The sequence below is a fragment of the Coffea arabica genome, chromosome 2e (genome assembly GCF_036785885.1).
Source record: "Coffea arabica cultivar ET-39 chromosome 2e, Coffea Arabica ET-39 HiFi, whole genome shotgun sequence".
Classification (NCBI taxonomy): Eukaryota; Viridiplantae; Streptophyta; class Magnoliopsida; order Gentianales; family Rubiaceae; genus Coffea; species Coffea arabica.
Genome location: NC_092313.1, coordinates 55,821,940 through 55,841,504, shown reverse-complemented (window position 1 = coordinate 55,841,504; position 19,565 = coordinate 55,821,940).

Genomic DNA, 19,565 nt, shown 5'->3' with positions numbered 1-19,565 from the left:
CAAGCAAGGAAAAGGGCTCTTGCGAGCCGACCGTATCCTTTTACATATCTTTATTGAAATGGGGTGCTCGTTGACTCACTTATTGAATGTATTTGGATTGAGTACCTTTGTGCTTATATGAACTTTGTTACTTGAGTGATGGTACCTCATTGGGCGAAAGCTCATTCCATTGCCTTTGTTTTCCTTACAGGGATATGAATACCTTTTGGGGAGCTGTGATTTTGAAGCCGAGTTGAGCTAGTTTAATATTCTTTTGTCTAGCTCCTCGATGGTTGAAAAACCTTAAGTGTATTTTGACTTAACCTTTCCTTTTGGGTTGTAAATTTGAAACCATATGTGTATAAACATGGTTGGCAATGTTCATGTGTTATTTTGGTTTGTAAATGTCAAATTCCATGGTTTCTATGATTTGATGGTGATTGATTGGGTTTCGGGCACTGTTCCTGTCGGCTCCGTTTTTCGTTTTTCGTTTCACGAATTTTGAATCGTTTGAGCGCGCTATTACCTTTCGAAATGTTTTAGATTGTTTATAACCGTCATAGTAGTCCTGGCGAGAGCTGGGCAGGCAGTCCGCTAACCCCTTTGGTACGCCTTAGGGGAAGGTGGGGTGTCACAGGTGGTATCAGAGGCTAGGTTAGAAATGACCTAGGCAAGTTTGAATTTTGTTCCTTAGAACCTGTGAAGGAAGTGTTAATGTACCGTTAAGTGTGATTATGCTTACATTGTCTAAGATATGAACCCTTTATGCTATTCTTGTAGGCCATGGCTGGAGCAAACGAAGAGAGCGAAGGTGAGCCACCTCAGAGGCGGCCACGAGTCATTGATTACCAGGAGAGGCCGGGAGGTCCGATCCGGCTTTGGTATACTGCGAACCGGACCCGTCACTGTAGGCGTTGCCAGCATTACTCTTATACTGAGCATGTGGTCGTGGCGGTGCTAGATGAGAGGAGGAGACTTAGGAGTGCCGCCTCCAATCCGGTCAGCCTGCATCCTTAGATTGAGGGGCGTCATAAGGATGCAGGCTGACCGGATTGGAGAGCTCCAAGGAGACATAGCTGTGGAACAAGAGCGAACGAATGCTCTGAGGGAGCAGTTGCAGGTGGTGAACACTCGTCTCACTAATGTCGTTCGGGAAGTTAGAAACCGTTTCGGCAGCATTATTAATAAGTTCGAGGAACTAATCCAAGGTGTGATTGGCGCCAATGCGCAAGTGGAGGCTCCGAGTGAAGGAAGTACCCCTAGTTCTAGCCAAGGGGGAGAGTCTGTGGCCTCTGTAGGGAACTAGGCTAGAACTCTTTTGAACCACTTTTGATTCCATGAAGGGAATAGTTAGGAAAGGCTCTTAATTAGCTGTTTTGGCCTAACTCTGTATATTGTCATTTAGAGGACCCCTTTTGTTTCATGGGATGACTTTTGTATATACTTGACTGACTGCGTTTGTATAACTGCTTGATCCTGTTATGTGTTATATGTATATGTGTTATGTGTATAAATGCCCTATGAGGTAGTTGTTTTGGCTAATTGTTCATGTTTATTATTAAGTAAAGGGGTTATGTGCCCTTTAACATGATACTTATTTTTTTGACCCTAGATTGACTTAGATCGATGGAGGGCACTTGTAGTGGTCGAGGTCGTGGACGTGGGAGTAGACAACCCACGTCTGAAAGGGGCACTGGGGAAATCTCGTCTGGACCAAACCCTGAACTTAGGGTTGATCCCAATGTCCAAATAGCTGCTACCATGCAGCAAATGACTGACTTGCTAGCCCAAGTGGTGCAACAGCAGGGCCGCAACCCTAACCCACCTGTTGGAAACCCCGAAAACCCTGGAAATCATGTAGAGAGCAAGGATCGAGCCCTCGAAAGGTTTCAAAAATTTTCTCCACCAAAGTTTATTGGGGGACCCGATCCGGATGTGGCCGAAAGATGGCTAGAAAAGATGGTAGACATCTTTGCTGCCCTGCACTACACGGAGGAAAGACAGGTGACTTTCGCTATCTTTCAACTGGAAGGGGCGGCCCGTTCTTGGTGGAACGTCATACGGCAAAAGTGGGAACGAGAACAGACGCCAAGGACGTGGGTAAATTTCATGAGAGAATTCAACGCCAAGTTTTTCCCTCCTTTGGTTCAGGAAAGGAAAGAAGACGAATTTATTCGGTTTCGCCAGGGGACTCAGACCGTAGCTGAGTACGAAAGCCAATTCACTCGCCTATCCAAATTTGCCCCCGAGCTGGTCATGACCGAACAACGACGGATAAGGCGCTTTGTCCAGGGCCTGAACGTGGAAATCTAGAAGGACCTCGCGGTGGCCCAAATTAACGCTTTTAGTGAGGCCGTGGAGAAGGCTCAACGAGTGGAAAGCGCCAGGCTCCAAGTGAGGAACTTTCAAGCTAAAAACCGAGAATTTCCTGGTAGTAGCTCAGGGCAGGGGGATAAGAGTACCCCTCCCAAGTTTGGACGGGGAGCCGGAGGTGGAAGGCAGCCGGGAGTATCGAGAGGGGCTCAGTCAAGAGGTGGCCAAACTGGGCGAGGCCAAAGAGGAAATTTCCAGGGGGGCTCAGCTTTGGCATTCCGCGGTCTCTGTGGCCATTGTGGGAAGTCAAACCACACGGAAGACAATTGCTGGAGGAAAGAAGGAAAGTGTTTACACTGTGGGAGTGCAGACAACTAACTTGCCACTTGCCCGGTCCTAAAATGAGATGGAAGGGGAAGCCAACAACCGCCGAGGACCAATTCTGTACCGGCTAAGGGGGAAGGGACTAAACCCAAGGTGTCGGCTCGAGTGTACTCACTAGAGCCACAACAGGTCCCTGACTCTTCCGAGATCGTAGAAGGTACGATCCCTGTATTCCACCGATTTACGAAAGTCTTAGTAGATCCCGGTGCCACCCATTCCTTTGTTAACCCCAATTTTGTGTGTGGTATTGATATAAATCCTGCTAGTTTACCGTATGACTTAGAAGTCAGTACCCCTACGGGGGACCACCGTTTGATCACTAGTATGGTTTATAAGGATTGCGAAGTTTGGGTAGGAGAGAGGAAATTGTTAGGGGATTTGATAAGCCTGTCTATTAAATGGTATGATGTAATCTTGGACATGGACTGGTTAGCCAGGTATAATGCTCAACTTGATTGTAAGAAGAAGGTGGTAGAATTCTGCATTTCTGGGGAGGCAACCTTGAGGTTAGATATAAGGGGTAGGTTGGCCTCATCGGCACTAATTTCGGGTATTCGGGTTAGGAAATTATTAAGTAGAGGGGCGCAAGGGTTCTTAGCCTTTCTAATCAATACTCCCACAGATAAATTGAAGGTAGAGGATGTACACATGGTGAAAGAATATCCGGATGTATTTTCGGATGAGTTAGTAACCTTACTTCCGGAGAGAGAGATAGAATTTAAAATTGATCTGTTACCAGGAACGTCACCTATCTCTAAAATCCCGTATCGGATGGCACCTGCTGAGTTTAGGGAGTTAAAATTGCAGTTACAAGACCTTTTGGAGCGGGGCTTCATTCGAGAGAGTGGGTCTCCCTGGGGAGCCCCTGTGTTGTTTGTGAAGAAAAAGGATGGGAGTTTGCGGATGTGTATAGACTATCGAGAGCTGAATAATGTAACAGTTAAAAATAAGTATCCACTGCCCCATATTGATGAATTGTTCGACCAGTTGCAAGGAGCAGTGGTCTTTTCGAAATTAGATCTTCGACAGGGGTATTACCAATTGTTGATTAGGAAGGAGGATATCCCAAAAACTGCTTTCAATTCAAGATATGGGCACTACGAATTTGCAGTCATGCCCTTTGGACTGACCAATGCCCCTGCCGCCTTCATGGACTTAATGCATAGGGTTTTTAAGCCCTATTTGGATCGATTTGTAATTGTATTTATTGATGACATCCTGGTCTACTCAAAGACCCGTGAGGAGCATGAGCAGCACTTAAGAATCGTTTTGTAAACCCTAAGAGAGCATCAATTGTACGCCAAGTTTAGTAAGTGCGAGTTTTGGCTGGAGAAAATTTCTTTCTTAGGGCACGTAATTTCCCAAGAGGGTATCTCGGTTGACCCGGTAAAAGTAGAGGCCGTGACTGATTGGAAGAGGCTAGAAAATCCTACGGAGATTCGTAGTTTTCTAGGGTTGGCTGGATATTATAGGCGCTTCATTAAAGACTTTTCCAAACTGGCCGGTCCTTTAACCGACCTGACGAAGAAACATGGTCGTTTTATGTGGGATGCCAAGTGCGAAGTGAGTTTTCGAGAGCTAAAGAAAAGATTAACCATGGCACCGATTCTAGTTTTGCCGAACGGAATAGATGGTTTTACCGTTTATACCAACGCCTCGCGGGAAGGCCTAGGGTGTGTGTTAATGCAAAACCGGAATGTGATATCTTTTGCCTCTAGGAAATTAAAACCCCATGAGCAGAACTACCCAACCCACGATCTGGAATTAGCCACAGTTGTTTTCATTCTGAAAAAGTGGAGACACTATCTATACGGGGTAACATTCGAGGTTTACTCAGACCATAAGAGCCTTAGATACCTTTTCTCACAGAAGAAATTGAATATAAGGCAGCGACGGTGGATGGAATTTCTGGAGGACTACGACTGTACCATTAACTACCATCCAGGAAAAGCAAACGTGGTGGCCGATGCCTTAAGTCGAAAGGCTCAGGTAGCGGGGTTAATGATTAAGGAGTGGGATCTATTAGAATCGGTTTGTGAGTGGAAACCCCGTCTGGAAAGTCAAAAGGTGATTTTTAGTAATATTAAGGTAACGTCCACTCTACTGGAGCGAATTAAAGAAGCTCAGAAGGAAGATTCTATGGTACAGAAGTGGGGAGAGTGTGACGACCCCACCTCCCCCTAAGGCGTACCAAAGGGTTCGGCGGACCGCCTGCCCAGCTCTCGCCAGGACTCACTCACTATCTCTATCGAGTACAAGTCAAAAATCAAACAACTAGTCTATGCTAGACTTTACATATCTCGCACCTCGCTCGTACCCCTGAAAGGAAAACAAATGGAGTGGAATGAGCTAAAAGCCCAGTGAGGTTCCAAATAGCAAATTGACCATTATTTATAAGTACGAGTTTTCGATATAGCAAAGTAACGAGCATAAAGTTCATAAAGTGTTCATAAATGTGAACAGTAACACGTCAAGTAGCAATCTTAAAATGAGCAAATGTAGAAGTTTTTCAAAAGAAACAATAATCCAATAAACAATAAGTATTCCAAAGCATAAGGATACGGATGGCTCTCAGGAGCCAAATTCCCCTTTGCATTACCAGAAGCTTGATCACGTAGTAGTTGACACTCCGTCAACTTTCAAGTGAGTAACTAATCCAGTAGAACACCACTTACACGACTCTCCGTCCACCATTCACACCCCCTACTGGGCCCAAAATCCTCAATAAACACGGGTGGTAATACTCGAGTATACCGATTAGTCGAGGAGATATCACTCCACTCGACAATACAAGAGACCCAGGGTTCGTTACCCAATCGACCAAGCCCTTGCCGGCTCGACTAGAGTAACTCGCCACAGGGTTTCTGGAATTCCAGGAAGTGCGCGCATCATAATCAAGTATATCAAGTCAATTGCAACAATAAACAAGTATATCACGTAAGGGCAAGTGCGATAAAGTACACTCTTGCCCTTACAATTCACGTATATAACATGTAATCAGATTGGTCACGTATCAAGTTCAAGTATCAAGTTCAATTCGGTATTTGAAAGCACTCACCAAAAGATATAGTGCCTTTACTGGTCACTTTCAGGTTATACTCCGGTTCGGAGTCCAAATCTGCGATAAAACTCAGTTTGAGAACTTTGAAACATGACTAAGATTCACAACTTAGACGTTTCGTTCAATAAAAATCAAGAGATTGAAATTCACTCGGATAGTAGTCGTGAAACACTTGCTCGCTTTTTAAACGATAAAACTTTGTAACATTTATACTTGAAATTGTCTTGCGAGTTGAAGTACAAGGAAAACATACTTCGAGCAATCATTATTTCATTTCTCAAGGGTACAAGTTCGGCCAAGTCCTTACTTACATACCTCGAAACAAGAAGACTCAAGTACCCTAGATGGTTCAAGTACTATTCATATCAATTCGACCCAAGTCGCAAGTGTATTTATATAGTCCTCGAGCGTAAATTTGGGCAGCATGCCCTTTGTGTTTACCTAATTTTCCAGCCATTTAGGCTTCATTATTTTTCTTCAACAACAGCCCAACAACATACATATCAGCAATTTATGTCAAGAGCCGTTCCATAGGCTCACAATATCATAACAACAAGAATCGCATCAAGTACAAGTGCAGAAACGCAATGTAGTTCAAGACAGATTTGACGTACAAATGCGGTAATACCATACCTGAGGCTACGCTTATCGGATTAAAACGAAACCTACGCCGTTTCGAAGCTAAGACACAGAGCTACAACATTCATGAAGGTCACTTAGTCCATTTCCTAATGTAACTTAGTCAAAATCTCAGATTACTAAACCAGAAACCAATTCACCGGCAGTTTAAACGCATTATGCTGTAACGGACCTAACTCAGTGTACACAAGTCCGAATCAGGTTTTCTTTGAGGAATTTTAAAGCTACTTCAGAACACTACAACTTTTATGTTTTGGACCAGAGCTAAATCAGAATGGATCCTGGTCAAAAATCGTGTTAAACTGGACTGAACTGAAGAAACAGACTGCTGGGAAATTCTTAAAACAGTAGGGGTATTTTGGACTTTTCACGTTCTGCGTTGCTCCGATTGAGCTGAAATTTTGCAGGTAACTATAAAATACCATTGTCTACAACTTTCATGTTTTATGCCAAGCCAAATTCGGCCTCTAACATGGTGCAACAAAAACGGGCAGAATAGGATGAAAATTTCCAGAAATCTGAAATCTTTTGGTTTCAATTGAACTTTCTTCAATTCCTTGTTCCAATCACTACCAAAGCCCCTTGTATAATCTTATATACAACATATACTAACTATACAACAAGTTTAGGCAGAAATTAATCAAACTCTAACTTACATATTTCATCCAACAATCACCACAACAACTTGCATCACTTGTAATCAAACCCAAAACATGGACTATTTAACATCTTAAACAAGAATAAAAGGATCAAAGCCATAGATCAGATTTTATACCTCAAAAAGAAGGCTTGCAAGAGTGATCCTCCACTATTTCTTGAAATTTTTGGTTCTCTTAGCTTCCCAAGCTTCCAAACTTACGATCAATCGGTTTAGAATTTTTTGTTTCTCACTTGGATGGTGTAAATCAAGAAGAAAATGGTTGTTTCTTGCTCTCCCTTTTCTCTCTCTCTTGCTCGGCTGTGAAGGTGCAGAAATGAGGAAGAAAGGCTGCTAATATGGTGTTAATAAGACAAGAGGATTAGGACTAATTGTGACCACAAGTTGGCCTAACACTTGGCTCAATTTCAACCACTCAAATTTTCTCTTTCCTTGTTTTTTCTTTGCCTTAAATTTCGGCCAATAGGAGAGCTAAGAGGGGGAAGATATTTTTCTCCATTAGTGATAAACTTGTATGGCAAGAAAGTGGTAGTCAAGTGGTGCGTTCAATCGGTAGTGCGCGGGACCCGCCGGTTCGCGCCGTTTTTCTTAAAAACACACGTACTAGGATTTTTACTTCCTATTTACTAACCTTATATTATTGTTCCTAATCACATATTAATTCTCACTCAAAAGTCACTTTTAATCACCAAATTGATCCTTGGTCAGTACCGAAAATTCATCCGGCGAAAAATCGCGAAAACCCTAATTTTGCTCAAATCTTGAAACCGAAGTGTAAAACCCTATTTCCAGGTTCATCTGCACTTATTGTTGAACAATTGGGTAGTAGGGCCTTAATAAATAATAATTTTCAAATAAAAGGAAATTTTTAAGAAAACGTGAGGAATTTACAATTTCAATAATTAACATTAGAATCTCTAGTAAAATATGAAAGATTTAAGAAACCGTTTAGTCACAAGTAAACTAGGGTTTTTGATTAAACATTAGGGTTTCTAGTCGTTTAAAACAAAATAAGGTTTTAAATCAAACCCGAAGAAATATACTTTAATATTTTCTTCACAAACAACCTCCTAATACCAAAGGGTTCGGCGGACCGCCTGCCCAGCTCTCGCCAGGACTCACTCACTATCTCTATCGAGTACAAGTCAAAAATCAAACAACTAGTCTATGCTAGACTTTACATATCTCGCACCTCGCTCGTACCCCTGAAAGGAAAACAAATGGAGTGGAATGAGCTAAAAGCCCAGTGAGGTTCCAAATAGCAAATTGACCATTATTTATAAGTACGAGTTTTCGATATAGCAAAGTAACGAGCATAAAGTTCATAAAGTGTTCATAAATGTGAACAGTAACACGTCAAGTAGCAATCTTAAAATGAGCAAATGTAGAAGTTTTTCAAAAGAAACAATAATCCAATAAACAATAAGTATTCCAAAGCATAAGGATACGGATGGCTCTCAGGAGCCAAATTCCCCTTTGCATTACCAGAAGCTTGATCACGTAGTAGTTGACACTCCGTCAACTTTCAAGTGAGTAACTAATCCAGTAGAACACCACTTACACGACTCTCCGTCCACCATTCACACCCCCTACTGGGCCCAAAATCCTCAATAAACACGGGTGGTAATACTCGAGTATACCGATTAGTCGAGGAGATATCACTCCACTCGACAATACAAGAGACCCAGGGTTCGTTACCCAATCGACCAAGCCCTTGCCGGCTCGACTAGAGTAACTCGCCACAGGGTTTCTGGAATTCCAGGAAGTGCGCGCATCATAATCAAGTATATCAAGTCAATTGCAACAATAAACAAGTATATCACGTAAGGGCAAGTGCGATAAAGTACACTCTTGCCCTTACAATTCACGTATATAACATGTAATCAGATTGGTCACGTATCAAGTTCAAGTATCAAGTTCAATTCGGTATTTGAAAGCACTCACCAAAAGATATAGTGCCTTTACTGGTCACTTTCAGGTTATACTCCGGTTCGGAGTCCAAATCTGCGATAAAACTCAGTTTGAGAACTTTGAAACATGACTAAGATTCACAACTTAGACGTTTCGTTCAATAAAAATCAAGAGATTGAAATTCACTCGGATAGTAGTCGTGAAACACTTGCTCGCTTTTTAAACGATAAAACTTTGTAACATTTATACTTGAAATTGTCTTGCGAGTTGAAGTACAAGGAAAACATACTTCGAGCAATCATTATTTCATTTCTCAAGGGTACAAGTTCGGCCAAGTCCTTACTTACATACCTCGAAACAAGAAGACTCAAGTACCCTAGATGGTTCAAGTACTATTCATATCAATTCGACCCAAGTCGCAAGTGTATTTATATAGTCCTCGAGCGTAAATTTGGGCAGCATGCCCTTTGTGTTTACCTAATTTTCCAGCCATTTAGGCTTCATTATTTTTCTTCAACAACAGCCCAACAACATACATATCAGCAATTTATGTCAAGAGCCGTTCCATAGGCTCACAATATCATAACAACAAGAATCGCATCAAGTACAAGTGCAGAAACGCAATGTAGTTCAAGACAGATTTGACGTACAAATGCGGTAATACCATACCTGAGGCTACGCTTATCGGATTAAAACGAAACCTACGCCGTTTCGAAGCTAAGACACAGAGCTACAACATTCATGAAGGTCACTTAGTCCATTTCCTAATGTAACTTAGTCAAAATCTCAGATTACTAAACCAGAAACCAATTCACCGGCAGTTTAAACGCATTATGCTGTAACGGACCTAACTCAGTGTACACAAGTCCGAATCAGGTTTTCTTTGAGGAATTTTAAAGCTACTTCAGAACACTACAACTTTTATGTTTTGGACCAGAGCTAAATCAGAATGGATCCTGGTCAAAAATCGTGTTAAACTGGACTGAACTGAAGAAACAGACTGCTGGGAAATTCTTAAAACAGTAGGGGTATTTTGGACTTTTCACGTTCTGCGTTGCTCCGATTGAGCTGAAATTTTGCAGGTAACTATAAAATACCATTGTCTACAACTTTCATGTTTTATGCCAAGCCAAATTCGGCCTCTAACATGGTGCAACAAAAACGGGCAGAATAGGATGAAAATTTCCAGAAATCTGAAATCTTTTGGTTTCAATTGAACTTTCTTCAATTCCTTGTTCCAATCACTACCAAAGCCCCTTGTATAATCTTATATACAACATATACTAACTATACAACAAGTTTAGGCAGAAATTAATCAAACTCTAACTTACATATTTCATCCAACAATCACCACAACAACTTGCATCACTTGTAATCAAACCCAAAACATGGACTATTTAACATCTTAAACAAGAATAAAAGGATCAAAGCCATAGATCAGATTTTATACCTCAAAAAGAAGGCTTGCAAGAGTGATCCTCCACTATTTCTTGAAATTTTTGGTTCTCTTAGCTTCCCAAGCTTCCAAACTTACGATCAATCGGTTTAGAATTTTTTGTTTCTCACTTGGATGGTGTAAATCAAGAAGAAAATGGTTGTTTCTTGCTCTCCCTTTTCTCTCTCTCTTGCTCGGCTGTGAAGGTGCAGAAATGAGGAAGAAAGGCTGCTAATATGGTGTTAATAAGACAAGAGGATTAGGACTAATTGTGACCACAAGTTGGCCTAACACTTGGCTCAATTTCAACCACTCAAATTTTCTCTTTCCTTGTTTTTTCTTTGCCTTAAATTTCGGCCAATAGGAGAGCTAAGAGGGGGAAGATATTTTTCTCCATTAGTGATAAACTTGTATGGCAAGAAAGTGGTAGTCAAGTGGTGCGTTCAATCGGTAGTGCGCGGGACCCGCCGGTTCGCGCCGTTTTTCTTAAAAACACACGTACTAGGATTTTTACTTCCTATTTACTAACCTTATATTATTGTTCCTAATCACATATTAATTCTCACTCAAAAGTCACTTTTAATCACCAAATTGATCCTTGGTCAGTACCGAAAATTCATCCGGCGAAAAATCGCGAAAACCCTAATTTTGCTCAAATCTTGAAACCGAAGTGTAAAACCCTATTTCCAGGTTCATCTGCACTTATTGTTGAACAATTGGGTAGTAGGGCCTTAATAAATAATAATTTTCAAATAAAAGGAAATTTTTAAGAAAACGTGAGGAATTTACAATTTCAATAATTAACATTAGAATCTCTAGTAAAATATGAAAGATTTAAGAAACCGTTTAGTCACAAGTAAACTAGGGTTTTTGATTAAACATTAGGGTTTCTAGTCGTTTAAAACAAAATAAGGTTTTAAATCAAACCCGAAGAAATATACTTTAATATTTTCTTCACAAACAACCTCCTAATACCAAAGGGTTCGGCGGACCGCCTGCCCAGCTCTCGCCAGGACTCACTCACTATCTCTATCGAGTACAAGTCAAAAATCAAACAACTAGTCTATGCTAGACTTTACATATCTCGCACCTCGCTCGTACCCCTGAAAGGAAAACAAATGGAGTGGAATGAGCTAAAAGCCCAGTGAGGTTCCAAATAGCAAATTGACCATTATTTATAAGTACGAGTTTTCGATATAGCAAAGTAACGAGCATAAAGTTCATAAAGTGTTCATAAATGTGAACAGTAACACGTCAAGTAGCAATCTTAAAATGAGCAAATGTAGAAGTTTTTCAAAAGAAACAATAATCCAATAAACAATAAGTATTCCAAAGCATAAGGATACGGATGGCTCTCAGGAGCCAAATTCCCCTTTGCATTACCAGAAGCTTGATCACGTAGTAGTTGACACTCCGTCAACTTTCAAGTGAGTAACTAATCCAGTAGAACACCACTTACACGACTCTCCGTCCACCATTCACACCCCCTACTGGGCCCAAAATCCTCAATAAACACGGGTGGTAATACTCGAGTATACCGATTAGTCGAGGAGATATCACTCCACTCGACAATACAAGAGACCCAGGGTTCGTTACCCAATCGACCAAGCCCTTGCCGGCTCGACTAGAGTAACTCGCCACAGGGTTTCTGGAATTCCAGGAAGTGCGCGCATCATAATCAAGTATATCAAGTCAATTGCAACAATAAACAAGTATATCACGTAAGGGCAAGTGCGATAAAGTACACTCTTGCCCTTACAATTCACGTATATAACATGTAATCAGATTGGTCACGTATCAAGTTCAAGTATCAAGTTCAATTCGGTATTTGAAAGCACTCACCAAAAGATATAGTGCCTTTACTGGTCACTTTCAGGTTATACTCCGGTTCGGAGTCCAAATCTGCGATAAAACTCAGTTTGAGAACTTTGAAACATGACTAAGATTCACAACTTAGACGTTTCGTTCAATAAAAATCAAGAGATTGAAATTCACTCGGATAGTAGTCGTGAAACACTTGCTCGCTTTTTAAACGATAAAACTTTGTAACATTTATACTTGAAATTGTCTTGCGAGTTGAAGTACAAGGAAAACATACTTCGAGCAATCATTATTTCATTTCTCAAGGGTACAAGTTCGGCCAAGTCCTTACTTACATACCTCGAAACAAGAAGACTCAAGTACCCTAGATGGTTCAAGTACTATTCATATCAATTCGACCCAAGTCGCAAGTGTATTTATATAGTCCTCGAGCGTAAATTTGGGCAGCATGCCCTTTGTGTTTACCTAATTTTCCAGCCATTTAGGCTTCATTATTTTTCTTCAACAACAGCCCAACAACATACATATCAGCAATTTATGTCAAGAGCCGTTCCATAGGCTCACAATATCATAACAACAAGAATCGCATCAAGTACAAGTGCAGAAACGCAATGTAGTTCAAGACAGATTTGACGTACAAATGCGGTAATACCATACCTGAGGCTACGCTTATCGGATTAAAACGAAACCTACGCCGTTTCGAAGCTAAGACACAGAGCTACAACATTCATGAAGGTCACTTAGTCCATTTCCTAATGTAACTTAGTCAAAATCTCAGATTACTAAACCAGAAACCAATTCACCGGCAGTTTAAACGCATTATGCTGTAACGGACCTAACTCAGTGTACACAAGTCCGAATCAGGTTTTCTTTGAGGAATTTTAAAGCTACTTCAGAACACTACAACTTTTATGTTTTGGACCAGAGCTAAATCAGAATGGATCCTGGTCAAAAATCGTGTTAAACTGGACTGAACTGAAGAAACAGACTGCTGGGAAATTCTTAAAACAGTAGGGGTATTTTGGACTTTTCACGTTCTGCGTTGCTCCGATTGAGCTGAAATTTTGCAGGTAACTATAAAATACCATTGTCTACAACTTTCATGTTTTATGCCAAGCCAAATTCGGCCTCTAACATGGTGCAACAAAAACGGGCAGAATAGGATGAAAATTTCCAGAAATCTGAAATCTTTTGGTTTCAATTGAACTTTCTTCAATTCCTTGTTCCAATCACTACCAAAGCCCCTTGTATAATCTTATATACAACATATACTAACTATACAACAAGTTTAGGCAGAAATTAATCAAACTCTAACTTACATATTTCATCCAACAATCACCACAACAACTTGCATCACTTGTAATCAAACCCAAAACATGGACTATTTAACATCTTAAACAAGAATAAAAGGATCAAAGCCATAGATCAGATTTTATACCTCAAAAAGAAGGCTTGCAAGAGTGATCCTCCACTATTTCTTGAAATTTTTGGTTCTCTTAGCTTCCCAAGCTTCCAAACTTACGATCAATCGGTTTAGAATTTTTTGTTTCTCACTTGGATGGTGTAAATCAAGAAGAAAATGGTTGTTTCTTGCTCTCCCTTTTCTCTCTCTCTTGCTCGGCTGTGAAGGTGCAGAAATGAGGAAGAAAGGCTGCTAATATGGTGTTAATAAGACAAGAGGATTAGGACTAATTGTGACCACAAGTTGGCCTAACACTTGGCTCAATTTCAACCACTCAAATTTTCTCTTTCCTTGTTTTTTCTTTGCCTTAAATTTCGGCCAATAGGAGAGCTAAGAGGGGGAAGATATTTTTCTCCATTAGTGATAAACTTGTATGGCAAGAAAGTGGTAGTCAAGTGGTGCGTTCAATCGGTAGTGCGCGGGACCCGCCGGTTCGCGCCGTTTTTCTTAAAAACACACGTACTAGGATTTTTACTTCCTATTTACTAACCTTATATTATTGTTCCTAATCACATATTAATTCTCACTCAAAAGTCACTTTTAATCACCAAATTGATCCTTGGTCAGTACCGAAAATTCATCCGGCGAAAAATCGCGAAAACCCTAATTTTGCTCAAATCTTGAAACCGAAGTGTAAAACCCTATTTCCAGGTTCATCTGCACTTATTGTTGAACAATTGGGTAGTAGGGCCTTAATAAATAATAATTTTCAAATAAAAGGAAATTTTTAAGAAAACGTGAGGAATTTACAATTTCAATAATTAACATTAGAATCTCTAGTAAAATATGAAAGATTTAAGAAACCGTTTAGTCACAAGTAAACTAGGGTTTTTGATTAAACATTAGGGTTTCTAGTCGTTTAAAACAAAATAAGGTTTTAAATCAAACCCGAAGAAATATACTTTAATATTTTCTTCACAAACAACCTCCTAATACCAAAGGGTTCGGCGGACCGCCTGCCCAGCTCTCGCCAGGACTCACTCACTATCTCTATCGAGTACAAGTCAAAAATCAAACAACTAGTCTATGCTAGACTTTACATATCTCGCACCTCGCTCGTACCCCTGAAAGGAAAACAAATGGAGTGGAATGAGCTAAAAGCCCAGTGAGGTTCCAAATAGCAAATTGACCATTATTTATAAGTACGAGTTTTCGATATAGCAAAGTAACGAGCATAAAGTTCATAAAGTGTTCATAAATGTGAACAGTAACACGTCAAGTAGCAATCTTAAAATGAGCAAATGTAGAAGTTTTTCAAAAGAAACAATAATCCAATAAACAATAAGTATTCCAAAGCATAAGGATACGGATGGCTCTCAGGAGCCAAATTCCCCTTTGCATTACCAGAAGCTTGATCACGTAGTAGTTGACACTCCGTCAACTTTCAAGTGAGTAACTAATCCAGTAGAACACCACTTACACGACTCTCCGTCCACCATTCACACCCCCTACTGGGCCCAAAATCCTCAATAAACACGGGTGGTAATACTCGAGTATACCGATTAGTCGAGGAGATATCACTCCACTCGACAATACAAGAGACCCAGGGTTCGTTACCCAATCGACCAAGCCCTTGCCGGCTCGACTAGAGTAACTCGCCACAGGGTTTCTGGAATTCCAGGAAGTGCGCGCATCATAATCAAGTATATCAAGTCAATTGCAACAATAAACAAGTATATCACGTAAGGGCAAGTGCGATAAAGTACACTCTTGCCCTTACAATTCACGTATATAACATGTAATCAGATTGGTCACGTATCAAGTTCAAGTATCAAGTTCAATTCGGTATTTGAAAGCACTCACCAAAAGATATAGTGCCTTTACTGGTCACTTTCAGGTTATACTCCGGTTCGGAGTCCAAATCTGCGATAAAACTCAGTTTGAGAACTTTGAAACATGACTAAGATTCACAACTTAGACGTTTCGTTCAATAAAAATCAAGAGATTGAAATTCACTCGGATAGTAGTCGTGAAACACTTGCTCGCTTTTTAAACGATAAAACTTTGTAACATTTATACTTGAAATTGTCTTGCGAGTTGAAGTACAAGGAAAACATACTTCGAGCAATCATTATTTCATTTCTCAAGGGTACAAGTTCGGCCAAGTCCTTACTTACATACCTCGAAACAAGAAGACTCAAGTACCCTAGATGGTTCAAGTACTATTCATATCAATTCGACCCAAGTCGCAAGTGTATTTATATAGTCCTCGAGCGTAAATTTGGGCAGCATGCCCTTTGTGTTTACCTAATTTTCCAGCCATTTAGGCTTCATTATTTTTCTTCAACAACAGCCCAACAACATACATATCAGCAATTTATGTCAAGAGCCGTTCCATAGGCTCACAATATCATAACAACAAGAATCGCATCAAGTACAAGTGCAGAAACGCAATGTAGTTCAAGACAGATTTGACGTACAAATGCGGTAATACCATACCTGAGGCTACGCTTATCGGATTAAAACGAAACCTACGCCGTTTCGAAGCTAAGACACAGAGCTACAACATTCATGAAGGTCACTTAGTCCATTTCCTAATGTAACTTAGTCAAAATCTCAGATTACTAAACCAGAAACCAATTCACCGGCAGTTTAAACGCATTATGCTGTAACGGACCTAACTCAGTGTACACAAGTCCGAATCAGGTTTTCTTTGAGGAATTTTAAAGCTACTTCAGAACACTACAAATTTTATGTTTTGGACCAGAGCTAAATCAGAATGGATCCTGGTCAAAAATCGTGTTAAACTGGACTGAACTGAAGAAACAGACTGCTGGGAAATTCTTAAAACAGTAGGGGTATTTTGGACTTTTCACGTTCTGCGTTGCTCCGATTGAGCTGAAATTTTGCAGGTAACTATAAAATACCATTCTATACAACTTTCATGTTTTATGCCAAGCCAAATTCGGCCTCTAACATGGTGCAACAAAAACGGGCAGAATAGGATGAAAATTTCCAGAAATCTGAAATCTTTTGGTTTCAATTGAACTTTCTTCAATTCCTTGTTCCAATCACTACCAAAGCCCCTTGTATAATCTTATATACAACATATACTAACTATACAACAAGTTTAGGCAGAAATTAATCAAACTCTAACTTACATATTTCATCCAACAATCACCACAACAACTTGCATCACTTGTAATCAAACCCAAAACATGGACTATTTAACATCTTAAACAAGAATAAAAGGATCAAAGCCATAGATCAGATTTTATACCTCAAAAAGAAGGCTTGCAAGAGTGATCCTCCACTATTTCTTGAAATTTTTGGTTCTCTTAGCTTCCCAAGCTTCCAAACTTACGATCAATCGGTTTAGAATTTTTTGTTTCTCACTTGGATGGTGTAAATCAAGAAGAAAATGGTTGTTTCTTGCTCTCCCTTTTCTCTCTCTCTTGCTCGGCTGTGAAGGTGCAGAAATGAGGAAGAAAGGCTGCTAATATGGTGTTAATAAGACAAGAGGATTAGGACTAATTGTGACCACAAGTTGGCCTAACACTTGGCTCAATTTCAACCACTCAAATTTTCTCTTTCCTTGTTTTTTCTTTGCCTTAAATTTCGGCCAATAGGAGAGCTAAGAGGGGGAAGATATTTTTCTCCATTAGTGATAAACTTGTATGGCAAGAAAGTGGTAGTCAAGTGGTGCGTTCAAACGGTAGTGCGCGGGACCCGCCGGTTCGCGCCGTTTTTCTTAAAAACACACGTACTAGGATTTTTACTTCCTATTTACTAACCTTATATTATTGTTCCTAATCACATATTAATTCTCACTCAAAAGTCACTTTTAATCACCAAATTGATCCTTGGTCAGTACCGAAAATTCATCCGGCGAAAAATCGCGAAAACCCTAATTTTGCTCAAATCTTGAAACCGAAGTGTAAAACCCTATTTCCAGGTTCATCTGCACTTATTGTTGAACAATTGGGTAGTAGGGCCTTAATAAATAATAATTTTCAAATAAAAGGAAATTTTTAAGAAAACGTGAGGAATTTACAATTTCAATAATTAACATTAGAATCTCTAGTAAAATATGAAAGATTTAAGAAACCGTTTAGTCACAAGTAAACTAGGGTTTTTGATTAAACATTAGGGTTTCTAGTCGTTTAAAACAAAATAAGGTTTTAAATCAAACCCGAAGAAATATACTTTAATATTTTCTTCACAAACAACCTCCTAATATTCGGGATGTTACAGAGAGAAAGTGGAAAAAGGGGAATTGTCGGATTTTAACTTTAGTCCCGAGGGAGTTTTGAAATATCAAAACCGAGTGGTGGTGCCCAAAGATGAAATGTTAAAGAAGGAAATCTTAGAGGAAGCTCATCGGTCCAAGTATACGATCCATCCGAGTAGTAGCAAGATGTATCAGGATCTAAAAGGAGCCTATTGGTGGGACAACATGAAAAAGAAAATTGCTCAATACGTGCAAAAATGTCTCATTTGCCAACAAGTTAAGGCGGAGCATGAAAAACCATCTGGCTTGTTACAACCTCTTGAGATACCCGAATGGAAGTGGGAAAACATCACAATGGACTTTGTTTCAGGTTTACCGCGAACGCAACGAGGACATGATGCCATTTGGGTGATCGTTGATCGGTTAACCAAATCGGCCCATTTCTTGCCGGTAAACATGAAGTATTCTATGGATAAATTGACTCAGGTGTATATGAATGAGATTGTAAGGTTACACGGAGTCCCTGTGAGTATTGTTTCGGATAGAGATCCCCGCTTTGTGTCTAGGTTTTGGCAGAAATTTCAAGAGACCTTGGGTACTAAACTCAACCTTAGTACCACTTACCATCCCCAGACGGATGGACAGTCGGAGCGAACAATTCAAACTCTCGAGAATATGTTAAGGACCTGTATTCTAGATTTTGGGGGTAACTGGGGTCAACATATGACCTTAGTAGAGTTTGCTTACAATAACAGTTACTATTCGTCAATTCAAATGGCTCCATACGAAGCGCTTTACAGGAGGAAGTGCCGGTCACCGATCTATTGGGATGAAGTCAGCGAGAGGAAGGTTCTAGATCCAACGACTATTCCATGGATGGAGAAGGCACGAGAAAAAGTCAAGTTGATACGATAAAAACTCCAAACAGTTCAAAGTCGACAAAAGAGCTACGCGGACAATCAAAGAAAAGATCTGGAGTTTGAAGTTGGGGATCGTGTTTTCCTTAAGGTCACACCGTTATGAAGCGTCACGGCGGGTAGGGGAAAGAAACTTCAACACAGGTTCGTCGGACCTTTCAAAATTCTCCAGAGAATTGGGAAAGTAGCGTATCGACTTGAACTACCATCAAGTCTATCCAGGATTCACGACGTCTTCCACGTCTCGATGCTTAAGAAGTATTATCCCGACCCGTCTCACATCTTACAATCGGAGGAAATTGAGATAGATGAAACACTCACCTACGAAGAGAAACATGTGCAGTTGCTTGACCGAAAGGTTAAGGAGCTGAGAAATAAACACATTCCTTTGGTGAAAATCTTGTTGAGAAATCATGGGATAGAGGAGGCTACCTGGGAGGTGCAAGAAGAAATGCAAAAGAAATACCCTGAACTGTTTGTGAATCAAGGTGAGAAATTTCGAGCACGAAATTCTTTTAAGGGGGAGAGAGTGTGAGAACCCGAAATTTTCTTATTTTCTAGGCTTTATTTAATTTAATTGCATGCCTCTTCTCTATTTTCTTTATTAGGAAAATTTTCTAGAAAATGTTTATGAGTAAATATAGTTTTTAGACCATTTTTCTAGTATAAGTTAGTTCAAGAGAAATTAGGAGTGTATACCGGGCGTGGGACCCGCTAGTGCGATAAGTGTGATAAATTCGGTCATTTGGGTTAAGTTTTGTATACAAGGATTAATTTACTAGGTGTTAAGAGATAATTAGAGGTTACCTAGATG